Below are 15861 nucleotides of genomic sequence, written 5' to 3'. Positions count from 1 at the left end.
CCGAAACCTAAAACATATATACAGAAGTCAAATTAAAATATGTAGACGATATTACAACATATGTCTAAGGGTCAAGTGGGTTGGTCCAAGCATTTCAACGTAAATTGAATCACTTGGATCCTTGTAAAATAGTGGAACCAAACTCAAATCCGATTCAATTTTGGTTCTACCCATAAAATTTTTTAAATATATTTTGCCCTCTTTGGTAAGAATTAAAATTAAATTTTTAATAGATTTTAATAAAAGTTGATGAGGGGGATGGTTGAAAAATTGTGAGTCTTATGAAAATATGGTTAAAATTAATTATTGACTTTGACTCAAATTTAAATTTAAATTTTAATTTTCACCAAACGGTGGCTTAACAAACATTTGTATATGCCATTTCAGTTCATATATCCGACACGCTACTACTCAAAAATGTTTGTGTAAGAGAGAAAATTCAGCTACGAAATTTTCAAGAAGCAAAATAGTGGAAACTAAAAACAACAAGAATAGGAGAAAATTCAAACATCAAAGATCAAATTATAGTTTTAGAATAAATTGTTTTTTCTTAATAAATCTTATTTGATTCATAAACGTGGCATAGTAAAGTATATAATTTAATTATGAATAATGTATAAATTCTTCTATTCTTAAAACGAACCGACATAATAAATACTAATTAGGTACATCACTATATAGCATCAAGAAATTACAATCTACATATTGAACTCGCTCTATTTGAATAATAAAAAAAGAATAAAATTTTATTTAAAAAGAGAATCATGAACTCAAGATAACAAAAAAGGTATATCACAACCCAATCAATGAATAAGTTCAATCCCCATGTATTTTAAAAAATTAAAAGTCTCTTAAGTTTGTAAACAATGCAAAAAAGTAAAAAGTTGAATTGCAGAAGATGAGCGCTTTTATTTATCAACTTACCCCATAAAAAAGTTCAAATTATAAAGATTAACATGTAATAACTTTGGACCAAAAAAAAAATAAAAATTGATCATTCAAGTATTGCAAATTGCATGGGAAAAGTCGTAGGTAAATGCAACAATCTAATGTAAGGAAAGATGAAAAAAAATAGGAGCAAGTTTTGATTTCTTATGATTAGAATCTAGATTTTTAAACTAATTATCACCAAAATAGGGATTTTTAAGTTTTATATTTGTTTATCCAACTATACATTGTATTTTATGAAAATCGGTTTCACTCAGATACCCACGATTCTAGGTTAGGAATTAGGAATCGAATTGGATCGAATCGGTTATAATAAGTGCTTTTTCTCGTCTAACGGCTAGACGGAAAAAGATATAATATAAGTTATAAGTTTTTTTCCAAAAGAATAACACTTTTTCAGTGTTATTGATATAAACAACAACATTTTAAATAACACTAAACCTTGTTTGGTAGAAATTAAAATCTAGATTTTATATTAAGTCAAAGTCAACAATTTATTTTAACCACACATTTTATGATACTCATAACCTTTCAACCACGCATTTAATTTTTTATTAAAATCTACTAAAAAACGATTCTAATTCCCACTAAATATGGGTTAAGTGACATTAAATGTGATGTACTATTGAATGAGCCATATAATTCTATATTTAATTAAATTTATCACGTAATGTTACTAAACTTGTGTTATAGTATTACTTTTATTAGATAATATTATTATTCTCTCCAAAAGACTCTTTAAAAACAAAACACATGCGTTAGGAAAACATATACTTGATAGTGAACGAAGGCGAAATTATTTAAAAGATACTTCAAACATATGGTAAGATGCTCTTTGTTTTAAAGAATTTATTCTGTAGCAAGCAAATTTTATTTTAGCCTTTATTTAATTACCTTTTTTCAACATTGACGGAAACATAAAGTACTAATCAAACTCTTTTTTTTCTAAAAAAATAAAAACTCCTGATATTTCATTTCACCTTGTAAATATAGATACCAGTAAAAAGGTAAAAATAAAAAAACACAACCAATTCCTACCCTTCGTATTCATCTTCTCCGTTGCTACACTGACAATAATCGTAACTACACAAAATTTGCTATGGATAGAGCTCAGTAGAAACTGTGTATGAACACAATGTATCCATATCCACATGTGAAGATAAAATTTTAGGTTTAACAAACTTAAGATTAATGACTAATTTTCTTTAATTCCACTTGCTCTTTCTTTCAGGTGTAGATAAAAGTAGTAATTAAAAGCTAAATGAAACAAAAAGAATGCTAAAAAACGATTAAAAATTTTGTCAATAAATAAAGTAATAGAAATTAAAAATTTATACTTGTAAAATAAAAAAATAAAATGACATTTTAACTTATAAAAAAATATGCAAAAGGAATAAAAATTCGTTTGGTGACATTAGAGAACTTATGCTCGCGATCGAAACATTGTGGATGCTTCTTGATGTCACAAATGATATTGTCCTCCTAACGAAGATGCACAAGTGATCGTCATAATTTCTTGGCAATAACTTCCTTAGCTATATACCCATCTTGTGCTTAAAAAGTCATATAATTTTAACCCAATGAGTCTAATTGCCATGAATTCTGCATGTGTCTTGCACTCAAACGAATTGAAAAATAAAAAAAAAAAAAATTTATCTAGAAAAGTTATATATATAAATAAATGGTGGTTATATTGCCACTAAAATGTAAAAACATTTGGTCCCCGAAATGCATGGAATATATATATATATATACATATATATATACAGTAAAGTTGGTCTGCCAGGTTTTAAATCCAGGGTTTGAATCCAGGTGTTGTGTGTCAGCACCTGGATGGTTGTTGCTATTGACCTTTTTCCAGTGTGTCAAACAGTTTTTTGATAAGTTTATTCTGACTCCAAACCCTATATATATATATTCTCACTCCTCACTTAGTTATCTACCTTCGACGCTGAAGAAATAAGTTCATAAATACATAATGCTGACGCATAAACTAACAATAGACTGGTCCACCACTTCATATTACAATTATTTCAACGAAAAATATACAAAAAAAAAAAAAAAGAAAAAGAAAAAAAAAGAAGCACACACTAAGTTCTCACTTCTCACATAGACATATAGATGGTGATGACGCTGAAGAAATAGTTTCGTAAGTACATAATAATGACACATAAACAAACAATAGACTTGTCCACCTCTTCACATTACAATCAATTCACGGAAAAAAAAATAATAATAAATAAAAAAATCCGAAGACTAAGTTCTCATTTCTTACATGGATATATTAATATTACTGACAATGGCGCTGAAGAGATAAGTTCATAAATATATAATGAAAGGCGTTCCTCCCCATAATTCATGATGATAGAAAATCAAATTAGATCCAAATATAAATTAAATCCTAGGATCAACATCATGCTAAATTACTAGGATTCACAGATTCAGATAATATACCTGTATCCATTGTAAACGATTGCCTACTGTTGTGGAATTACTGCGACAATCGACTACATACCGATGAATGCAAATGAAGAGGGTGGTTTTGTGATCTTCCTCAACCAAATCTCCTTATTCCTCAATGGGACCGTGATTTCTCTTCTTGATGGGGAGAAGGGAAAAGAGTGTATGATTTGGTATATTGGGGACCATAACCAAAATAACCTTTATATACTACTTAATTAAGGTTCCCATTATCCCTTAATTAGAGTAATATTAGCCGGTATCTACTCACTTAGTCCATATTAATTTGAGTAGTCTATGGGTATACAAAAAATAGACCACTTGATTTTTGCCCATTATATTAAATAGCTAATATAATTGTATTAATATGTTGCCAATATTAATTTAGGAAAATCGTGTTTTTCTAATAATCTCCCACTTGGCTACATATTATTCCTTAAACAATTATATTGCATTTGTATGCTATTTATCATTAGACTGCTCCTTAAACAATCTTGTCCATCTCATATACTAATAATGGAACCACCGCAACTTTCATCACAATACATTAGTGATTAAACCACGATCATCAACATATTAATACACTTAATGACATAGATCAAATATGGATGAGTAGCATGAAAATTTACATGAAATGTGATCTCAAACATGCCTATTTCCAACTGGTCCTTCTTTAGTCTTTAGTGAGATCATTCCAAAGTCCTTAATGCAATGCAAACATTGCACAATGAAAACACAAGCAAACTCAGAAATAGAATCATAGACCATCAACTTTATTCTGCAGAAGGTTAAATAATTTAATGTCTAAAGCAAACATATAGAACGTAAAATTGACTCCCACTAGACTAGAATATCCTTGGAAATAACGCCCATGTGAGCAGTGTGCTCATGAAAGACCTTCGGCGTTAAGCCCTTGGTTAGTGGGTCCGCTAGCATGGAATTTGTTCCTATATGTTCTATGGAAATCTGTTTATCTTGAACTCTCTCCTTAACAACTAGAAACTTGATATCAATGAATTTCGACTTTGTCGAACTCCTATTGTTTTTGGAGTAAAGCACCGTCGAGTTATTGTCACAATAAATCTTTAATGGCCTGTCAATGCCATCTACCACTCGTAATCCAGTGACAAAGTTTCGTAGCCATATCCATGGTTGGATGCCTCATAACAAGCAATGAACTCCGCAGCCACGGTTGAAGAAGCTATGAGAGTCTGTTTAGCAGACTTCCATGAGATAGCTCCTCCAGCCAACATAAAGACGTAGCCTGATGTGGAGCGTCTGCTATCTTGGCATCCCACAAAATCGGAGTCAGAGAACCCGATGATCTCTAAACTATCTGATCTCCGGTAAGTGAGCATGTAGTCTTTTGTTCTTCTCAAATAACGCATCACGCGTTTGGCTGCTTTCCAATGTTGCATGCCAGGATCACTCAAGTATCTACCCAAAACTCCCACTATAAATGCTATGTCGAGACGAGTACAAATTAGAGCGTACACTAGACTCCCTACCACTGATGCATAGGGAATCTTCTGCATCTCTTCTCTTTCAAGATCATTATTGAGGCACTGTTTGAGACTAAACTTATCTCCTTTGGAGATGGGCGTGTCTCCTGGTCTACTATCTTTCATGCCAAATCTACTCAAAACCTTATCAATATAGCTCTTTTGTGAAAGTCCAAGGATACCTCGAGAACGATCTCTCAGTATCTGAATACCTAATACAAAAGAGGCATCCCCAAGATCTTTCATCTCGAATTTCTTTGTCAGAAATTTCTTGATTTCATGCAATAAGCCCATATCGCTGCTAGAGAGTAGAATATCATCAACATATAATACCAAGAAGATATATTTACTCCCACTGAACTTATGATATACACAGTTATCAACAACATTTGCCTCAAAACCGTACGAGGTAATGATTTGATGGAACTTGTGATACCATTGACGGGAAGCTCGTTTGAGACCGTAGATGGATTTCTTCAACTTACAAACCATAGACTTTGGATCTCCTGATACAAAGCTTTCTGGTTGTACCATGTAAATCGTCTCATCAATGTCTCCATTGAGAAACGCAGTCTTGACATCCGTCTGATGTAGCTCTAGATCAAAATGAGCCACTAGTGCCATTATTATTCTAAAAGAGTCTTTCGAAGATACCGGAGAGAAAGTCTCTTTGTAGTCTATGCCTTCCTTTTGAGTAAAGCCTTTAGCGACTAGACGAGCTTTATATCTCTCGACACTGCCTCTTGAATCCCTCTTAGTTTTAAATATCCACTTACAACCAATGGGCTTCATACCTTTAGGCAACTCGACGAGATCCCAAACGTCATTATCTTTCATAGACTTTATCTCATCTTTCATGGCATCAATCAACTTCTGAGAGTTAGAACTGCGCATGGCCTGATGGAAGTTGATCGGGTCATCCTCCGTTAAACTAACGCCATCCTCATGTTCTTGAAGAAAGACGATATAATCATCTGAAATCGCATTTCTTCTCTCCCTAGTGGATCTCCTTAATCGCACTTCTTGAGGTTGTTGAGTTTGTTCTATAGGTGGTGCTTGAGGAAGAATCTCATTGTTGTCTTGGTCTGAAACAATGTCAGGAATAGGAGCCTGAACATTGTCATCTATTGCCAGAACTGTGTCTTGAACAACAATAGGTACAGAGACCTGATTGCTGTCAATAACAGATTCTTCTTCAAAGACAACGTTCCTTATGTTTCCTTCCTCTCCAAACTCAATATCCTCAAGGAATCTCACATTTCCTGTTTCAAAGAAGGATCTTGATGTGGGATAGTAAAACTTATAGCCCCGAGAGCGTTCAGCGTAACCAACGAAATAGCAGCTAACCATCCTTGAGTCCAGTTTTCTTTCATGTGGCCTATAAGGCCGTGCCTCAACTGGACAACCCCAAATGTGCAAGTGCTTAATGCTAGGCTTCTTGCCTGTCCACAGCTCATAAGGGGTTTTGGCAACTGCCTTGCTTGGTACCCTGTTAAGAATGTACACTGCGGTCTTCAAAACTTCTCCCAAAAGTGACTCTGGTAAGGAGGAATGACTTATCATACTCCTTACCATATCCTTAAGAGTTCGGTTTCGTCGTTCTGCAACACCATTTATACTAGGTTTGCCCAGCATGGTGTATTGCGGAACAATTCCACACTCATTGAGGAAAATAGCGAAGGGTCCTGGACGTTGTTCTCCTAATCCATCATATTTTCCGTAATATTCACCACCACGGTCAGATTTGATAGCCTTTATTTTCTTTCCAAGTTGAAGTTCAACTTCAGCTTTAAAAGATTTGAAAACATCCAGGGATTGAGACTTCTCATGTATTAAATATAGGTAACCGAATCTAGAGTAATCGTCTATGAACGTAATGAAGTATTGTTGTCCATTCCAAGAAGCCGTAGGGAATGGGCCACAGATATCCGTATGTATCAGTTCTAAGACGTCTGTAGCTCTCTCGGCACCTAATTTTCTCATGTTTGTTCTTTTCCCCTTGATGCACTCAACACAAACTTGGAAGTTTGTTAAATCTAGGGGTTCAAGAATTTCATCCGACACAAGCCTCTGAATTCTCTGCTTAGAGATATGACCTAAACGCTTGTGCCATAAAGTGGCAGAATTCTCACTTAATTTTCGCTTTGTACCACATGAACTTGTTTGCAGTATTTCGTTATAGGAACTAACAATATCAAGTATATACAGATTATCAATCATATAACCGGAACCAACAAAATTTGAATTTTGATAGAGACTAACTTTATTATTTCCAAATGAACAAGAAAATCCTGATTTGTCCAAACTAGAAATAGAAATTAAATTCCGTCTAAAGGACGGTGCAACAAATGTCTCAAACAAATCCAAATAAAACCCAGTTTTTAATTGTAATCTGAAAGTCCCTATAGCCTCTACCGCAACTTTATTGCCATCGCCCACAAAGATAAATCTTTCAGCATCATTTGGCGATCGGCTCCACGGGCAATCCTGCATGGACATACTTATATGAGTAGTAGCACCAGAATCTACCGACCAAGTATCCTTAGGTACAAAAGCTAAATTAACTTTAGAACAAACTAAAGTTAGAAGCATACCTTTCTTTACACGCCAGGCAGCGTACTTGGGACACTCCTTCTTCATGTGTCCCGACTTCTTGCAGAAGTAGTAGGTAAACTCCTTATCCTGCTTCTTTTGCTTCTTCTGCTGAGAAGTTCCTTCCACAGCATCCTTAGCTCTCTTCTTTTTCTTGTTCTGAGAGGTTGAGGCCAAGTGAGCACTCTCAATCTTATCACGCTGTTGCCTCTCTTCTTCTTACACACAGTGAGATATAAGCTCATTTAGGGACCATTTGTCCTTCTGAGTGTTATAACTTACTTTGAATTGCCCAAAGTGCGTAGGAAGAGAGATCAAAATCAAGTGCACGAGCAAGTCATCAGACAGCTCCAACTTAAGCGACTTGAGTTTTGATGCGAGATGAGACATCTCCATGATGTACTCCCTTATGTTCCCTTTGCCCTTATTCTTCATGGAAACGAGTTTAGCCAAAAGGTTACTCGCCTCCGATTTTTCATTTTTTGGCAAAATATTGCTCAATTTCTTCAAGAAACTTCTTGGTACTCCCGCTCTCAGTAATAGAGCCCCGAAACGCTTCCGGAATGGAACGTTTCATGATCATCAAGCACATCCGGTCAGAGCGATCCCACTTTTCAATTTTACCCTCATTGGGGTTTTCCGCAGTAGAAGCGGGTCGATCTGAACGAAGTGCAAGATCCAAATCCATACAGCTGAGGACAATTTCCACGACTTCTTTCCAAACTTTAAAGTTCGTCCCGCTCAGCATTGGAATGTTGCTGACTTGAGCAGAGACATTCGCAGCATTAACAACAGAAACTGTATAGAGAACAAAATAAGCAAGCATGTCAAATAAGAAAATTAAGACACGCACAAATAATCCAGATTTTGGGATCCATCTCAAGATACCTAGTACGACATTAATTCCTAGTCTTTGGACAGAGAAATTAACTGTAATTGGTACTCTTGGTGCAATGATCAAACATTGACAATTAATTCTGTCAAATAATAACCTTTCTTTGGACCGACTATTATTCACATGAAATGTCTTTATAATTGTCACACATTTATCATCACAAGCACGTTGTTATTTGGCCAAATTGTGTCTTCCTTTGGGCCGAGCACAATTCGCATAAATAACTCCGTACAAAACATCTATGTATTTTCAATTAAATCAATCTACACAATAGGGGTTACTTTGACAACATGTTGATTTTAATCAATTAAATTGATTATACTAGACATCCAAAGGGAACAATCAAAACCAAAGTTTTGAATTTATTTTAAAACCTAAAATTGGAAAAACTGAATTCTGAAAATTATTTTCTATTTCCTCTATTTCCTTATTTAAATTCGGATTCATTATCCTATATTTCACTTATATATACTTCTTGATTATAATATTGTCCAATATTTGATATTTCACTTAATTCATCTTTTATTTCCAAATATTCTTTTTGTAATATTTTAACTTTTTTTTATCACAGCTAGGGCTTATATGAACTATTTCCCCGCAATTTCAACATTTACATTGATTTTTATTTTTCTTATAACTTTTATTTTTCTGTTGACCATATGAGATATTTTTTCTTTTATAATATATTCTTCTAGGTTTTATATATTTTTTATTAAAATTTCTAAATTTTTTAAACTTTTTATTTTTATATTTTCTTTTTTTAACTCTTCTTTTAGGATTACATCCCATTGTATATGGTTTTCTATATCTTCACAACATATTCTAGTTAATTTTTCTGATTTTTTCAATAATTGTCTTTGTTGACATATATATGCAAGTCTTTCAAATAAAATTTTTATTCTTGAACCTAAAGTTCTAGGTATTCCAATATTATCTCTGGCATATTTTCAAATTCTATTTTAAAATATATTTCCTATGAACCTGGTAACTTATTATATTACATATTTTGGTATACTTCTTGATTTTTATTACTATAAAATTGAACATAATAATAACTTCTAAATTCACAAGTATATTCTTTAATTTTACACATATCACATATTGTTAAATTTATTAATTTAATTCTAGCATTATCTTTTTCCTTTATTGATTCTCTGTCAGCATTTCTTATCCAATTTTCTCCTAAAAATTCATCTGAAATATATTATACTAACTTTTCTATACCTTATCTATCTGATTTTATTATTTCTGTTTGTACATTTCTTTTTATTAATATTTTTGCATCATTACTTATTCCTTCCCACCAATTTCTAACATCTCCTTCAAAGGATGCTATTAAGAAATCTATTATTCATTCAGTACTTTCTCATGTGTCATCTTTATTATATAAAAAGAATAATATCATTAAATCTACCCAAATTAATAAGGCTTTTTTAGTATCTTGTTTACACTTTAAATTTAATTTTGTTCCTCCATGGTTAATAGGTTTATCATAATTATCATTTAATTCAAACATGTCTCTATATTTATTTCATTAAGTTTCTTATTAAAAGATAATGGTAGTATAATAATCAGTAAACATTATATGCAATTACAAAAATTTACAATTTGTGCACCTACTTATACTAAGATTATTCAATCAGAGTATGCTGAGAAGCGTGGTGGGATTAAAGAAAAAGAAAAAGAAAAAGAATGTGAGTGTAGTAAAGAAAGAGAATGTCAATTAATAGAAAAAGAAGAATTAGAAAACTTTTTAGAAGAATACTATGAAAACTTTAAGGAAGAAGAAGAAACATGTTTAGATTTTGTAGAAATTGAAAAAATATATAATTTGTTAGTAACATAACAAGATATAGAAAATATGATTAGTAAACTAGAAAAATTAGAAATTTTAGGATAAAATGTATTAAAATATTGGGAAAAAGATAAAGTTTTTTGTGAAATAAAAATAAAAAATCCAGAATATATAATAAAAACAAAAAATATTGAAGCTACAAACCAAGATCAGGAAGATTTTAAGATGCATATAAAAGATTTATTAAAATTAGGAGTAATTAAAAAATCAGAAAGTCCACATAGATCAGCAGCTTTTATAGTTAGAAAACATTCAGAAATTATTAGAGGGAAAAGTAGAATGGTAATTAATTATAAAAGATTAAATGATAATACAATAGATGATGCCTATAATATTCCAGATAAAACAGTCTTAATAAATAAGATACAAGATTGTAATATTTTTAGTAAGTTTGATTTAAAATCTGATTTTTGGCAAGTAAAAATGCACCCAGATTCAATAGAATGGACAACCTTCACTAGCCCAGAAGGACATTTTGAATGGTTAGTTATGCCATTTGAATTAAAAAATGCCCCTAGTATTTTTCAAAGAAAAATGGATAGTATTTTTAGTAAGCATAATAAATTTATTATAGTTTATATAGATGATATTTTAGTATTTAGTAAAAATAGGAGAGAACATAGAGGTCATTTACAGATTCTCTTTTCAGAATTTATTAGACATGGTTTAATTATAAATAAAAAGAAAATATTTTTATTTAAAGAATATATAGAATTTTTAGGAGTAAATATAGGAAAAGGAAAAATAGAGCTACAACCTCACATAGCTCAAAAAGTTTTAGATTTTCTAGATAAACTTGAAGATCTTAAGCAGTTACAAAAATTTTTAGGATTAGTTAATTATGCTAGACCCTTTATTAAAGATTTAGGAAAAATTTCAGGACCCTTATATGGGAAAACTTCACCAAAAGGTCAAAGATATTTTAATATAGAAGATATTAAATTAGTCCAAAAAATAAAAGAGAAATTAAAAGACTTACCTAAATTATCTATGTCATTAGAAACAGATTATTTAATTATAGAAACAGATGGAAGTATAACAGGATGGGGAGCAATTTTAATTTCAAAACCCAATAAATATGCAAATAAGGATAGTGAAAAAATTATAAGATATAATAGTGGAAACTATAAAGAAAAATGTAATATAAGTAGCATAGATTTAGAATTACTTGCAGTTAATTATGCATTAGATTCTTTTGAATTATTTATTATTTTTAAAAAAGAAATTACTTTAAGAACAGATTGCGAAGTAATAGTAAGTTTTGTTAATAAAATGAAATTAGAAAATAAAAGAAGTAATAGAAGAAGATGGTTAAATTTTATAGATAGAATTACTAATACTGGATTAGTAATTAATTTTGAACATATTAAAGGAAGTGATAATCAGATAGCAGATATTTTAAGTAGAATAATTAAAAATAAAGAATATGATTGATTATTTCTTTTAGAATTTGCAGACTTTACCAAGAGGCCCCATGCCAGGATTGCCAACAATTGGTAGTTCAAGTTCACAAACTAATTTAGCACAGACTCATGACAAGTTAAGATTTGGTAATGTAGAATTATTTTGTTTTTCAAATAGTAATATTAGCTTTAAAACATTATATCATATTTCAGTTTCAAAATCAGAAAAATGTATTTTAGATAATTTATGGATTTCCTATAATAAAAATCCTAAAGATCAAAAATACTTTTTAGCATGTTTAAATGCTCTTTCAGAACATTTTAGTCAAGATCATAAGAAATTTAAATGTTACGTTGTTTTTCAAGGCAGACTTCCAGGAGTTTATCATACTTGGATAGAAGTTTCAGATTGTATAAAATTTTTTCCAAATCCTTTATATAAAGGTTTTTATTCAGTTTCAGAAGCATTAGAAGAATGCAGAAAACATTTAGGAATTAATTATTTTATAGCCCCTTCATTAAAAAATGTTTCAGACCAGCCATTAGATTTTTCTTCAAATTTTTGTCAACATTGTGAACGTATGATTAGAAATTTTAAAATTTTATACGAATCAAATCAGATTTTACAATAAGAAAAATTAGCTTTACAAAAGAAGATTTCTGATCTAGAATAAGAAATTATTAAAATAAAAATTCTAAATTCAGATTTTCAGTCAGTTTCTGGTACTATAGAGCCCAAAAAATCTATAGCTAGTCCAGCTCAAACGGTAGCTGGTAAAGACTTAACAAATCCGTTTATGGTTTTGGATTTACCAAAAGCCCAACAGACTCAGGAGGCTGTTGATTCTCCTACTTTTCAATTTAATCAGACTCAACAGGCTGAAAATCCTGTTACAGAAAATAAAATTACTGAAAAACAGACTCAGCAGACTGAAAATTCTGCTACTAGATTAATTAGTCCAATAGACTAAAACAGAAAAGCCCAGTTAATCTTATTTCAGAATCACTTCAATCAGCACAAGATCCAGAGCAAATTACTCAATCAGATATAAAAAGATTGAAAGAAATGTTTGATAAAATAGAAGAATTACAGCAACAAGTTAAACAAAAGATTTCAAAGAAAAAGAAGTTGCAGATAAAGAAGAAAAACAAAGGCAAAAAGAAAATTGATCTTAAAGAAGATTTTGAGGATAATACAGAAGAGGACAATAATTCAGAAGGTTATACTGATGGAGGAGCATCTTTAGACAGCATTGGCCGACACAATTATGAGACAAGACAAGGATTCAAGAAAGATCTACAAAGAAAGACTTAGCTGAAAAAGAGACACTTGGCAAACCTTCAAAAAAGTTCAGAAATTATTGTACAAAAGACAGATTTTTACTGTTTTCTTTTTGAAAATATTGTAACGAATCTTACTGTTTTATAAAGTAAGATTTGACAATTAAACTTTTTACTATTTTCTTTTTGACGTTTTTGAAAAAGCAAAGATTCTTTGCTTTTGAAAAACGCGTTTTCTTTCTTTTTCTTCCCTATATAAGAAGTTATTCTTTCATTTGTAAACACACAGAATAGAGAAAAAATAATACAAGCTCTTTGTTTCTTGGAAACATGTTCTAATTTTCTCTCTTCCCCGAAAGGAAAATTCTTAATTGTTTCTTAGATATGATAATATCCTAAAAAAAAAAAAAATATTTATGTTTTTTAAACTACTGATGGATCATTCCAGTAGATATGTTTTATTGTTCTAAGATATGGTACTAATAATTAATATTAGTCCCAGATCTTTAAAGAACAAATGTTATTTTTGAGATTTTTGTTTTTGTAAATATTTTGTAAAGTTTTATGTTTCATACTGAGTATATGATAAGAGCATGTCTTAACTCCAAGTTAAAGTTTAAACTGTTTTTAAAATAAGCCCTGAGTGACCCTTCAAAGCGTAAAGGCCTAGTAGAAAGGCTAGAGAAACGCACAGAAAGAGGAAAAGGATCACTGTTTTGAGAATTTTTGTTAAGGGAGTGCCAGTGGTGTCCTTGCAAAAATGGAGTTAGGCCCAAGTTCATATATCTCAGATGGCATACTTTTTCAATTCTAAAAAAAAAAAAAAAAAAAAAGGATATTATTTTATAAAAAAATATTCCAATTAAAAAGAGTACTGAGTAGGATTTTTATAATTTGATTTATAACTGCCTTATAACCTGCCTACAATCCTTGAAATATTAACCTTTTTCAGGGACCCCCCCTTTTGGTATCAGAGCCTAAGTTTGTTCCTGTGCTGGTGATTTCAGTATATTTCTCCAGACTTTAGAAAAGGTATATTTTTTTTAATCTTTATAAAATTCATACTTGTTTTATGATTTTTAGAATTTTACTTGTAGATCTAGAAAAAATATCCTATAGTTTTACATTTTACAAAGAAATTGAAGAGATTTTTGAATACGGTATAGAATTAATTTCTCTTGAAAAACATAAACCTATAGACTATTTATTTGCTATCTTACAAGTAACTAAAGATTTACACCCAGAATTAAAAGAACAGATTTTATATAGATCCTTAATTTCAGAATTTAGAGAAGAATATTTTATAAACAGTTTTGATCAAATATTTATATCAGATTTAGAAGTAAGGACTGAATTAGATAATATAGATAATAATTATTTATCAGATCATACAAATTTCTCATTAGATTCTTTTTATTATTCAGATTAAAATTTTAAACTGGATCTTTTAATAAAAGAGGTTAATAAATTAATCGGAGAATTAAGTGCTTTAGAAAAAAGAATCTTTAATATTGAGAAAGAAATTAGTAAAATTCGTGAAAACCTAGATTTTATTAAAGAACAAAATTTAACTATTTAAAATAAAATTTCTAGAGTAGAAGATAAAGAAAAATTTCCAGATCTTAAGACTATAGAAGCAATAGAAAATATAAATAAAAAATTAAATAATATAGAAAATAAACCAACCCAAGAAGTAGAAAATATAATAAATAAGCTAGATAGATTAAGTTTAAAAAATACAGGTAAAGAAAAAATAACTAGAAAATTATCTACAACATTTTATAAAATATGAATAATTTTCCTGACAGATCAAGAACTATTAAAGAAGTAGGATCATCTTCAGAACCATATGATAGAGGTAGACATAGTACTTATAATATAAGTACAAATATAATAGAAAGAATTTTACATAGACAGCCTCAGTATAATCAGAATATAGAAGAACTTATAGATCCTGAATAAGATTATAATAGATTTCAAACTCATGGTCTACAATTACTTAGTCCAGAAAATTTATATAATAGGGGAATTTTTGAATCAAGAACCCAATTTTTTAGACATACTAGAGAAGTATCAATTCAATATTTAGATGGTCAAGTAAGACAATTATCATTAATATCAGAAGAATCTAAAAAAGAATTAAGAAAAAAGAATTTTAGATTTATGCATCTAGGATTAATAGTAATAGGGATTAAAGGATTAATGAAAAAAAATTTAGAAAATAAAGTTTTATTAACTATTTATGATGAAAGAATTCAAAATATAGAAAAAAGTATGATAGCTAGTACAGAGGTAGATATGAATGATAATAATGGAATTATATATTGTAATCCAGATTTTTTATTAACTATAAAAGACTTTTCAGAAAAAATTAATATAGGAATCCAAACACATGGATATGAAGATGTTATTTCAGGAGAAAATTTATTAATAAGTATAGGATTTTTAGGAAGATGTAGTAATAATTCTCAAACAAAATACAAATTATATATAGATAAAGTTATAAATTTAATGAGTAGTAAAGGAATAAAAATGATTAAGCCTAAAACTTATGATTCAAAACTTTTAGTAGGATTAGAATGGGATTTAGAAAAATTTTTGGAAACTCAAGAACCAATTTTAGCCCCTCAAGAAGCTATAACATATAAAGATTTACATGGAAGAATTAGTTTAAGGTTTGGAAATTATAGTCATATAAATAGAAATAATGATTCTGAAACAGAATATAACAATAATAATAATGAAGAACAACAAAAAACTGAAGAATTTCTTAATGCAGTAGAAATAGAAATAGAAGATAGAATTTTTTATCCTAAAGAATTAGAAATGAAATTATCTCCTACAGAACTCTTAAAATTAGAAGATCACTTGTTTTTAAATAAACAAATAGGAGAAAAAGAATACTTATATTATGATAATTGTAAG

Source organism: Olea europaea, chromosome 15 (assembly GCF_002742605.1).
Source record: "Olea europaea var. sylvestris chromosome 15, O_europaea_v1, whole genome shotgun sequence".
Classification (NCBI taxonomy): Eukaryota; Viridiplantae; Streptophyta; class Magnoliopsida; order Lamiales; family Oleaceae; genus Olea; species Olea europaea.
Note: the sequence above shows the minus strand (reverse complement) of the source record.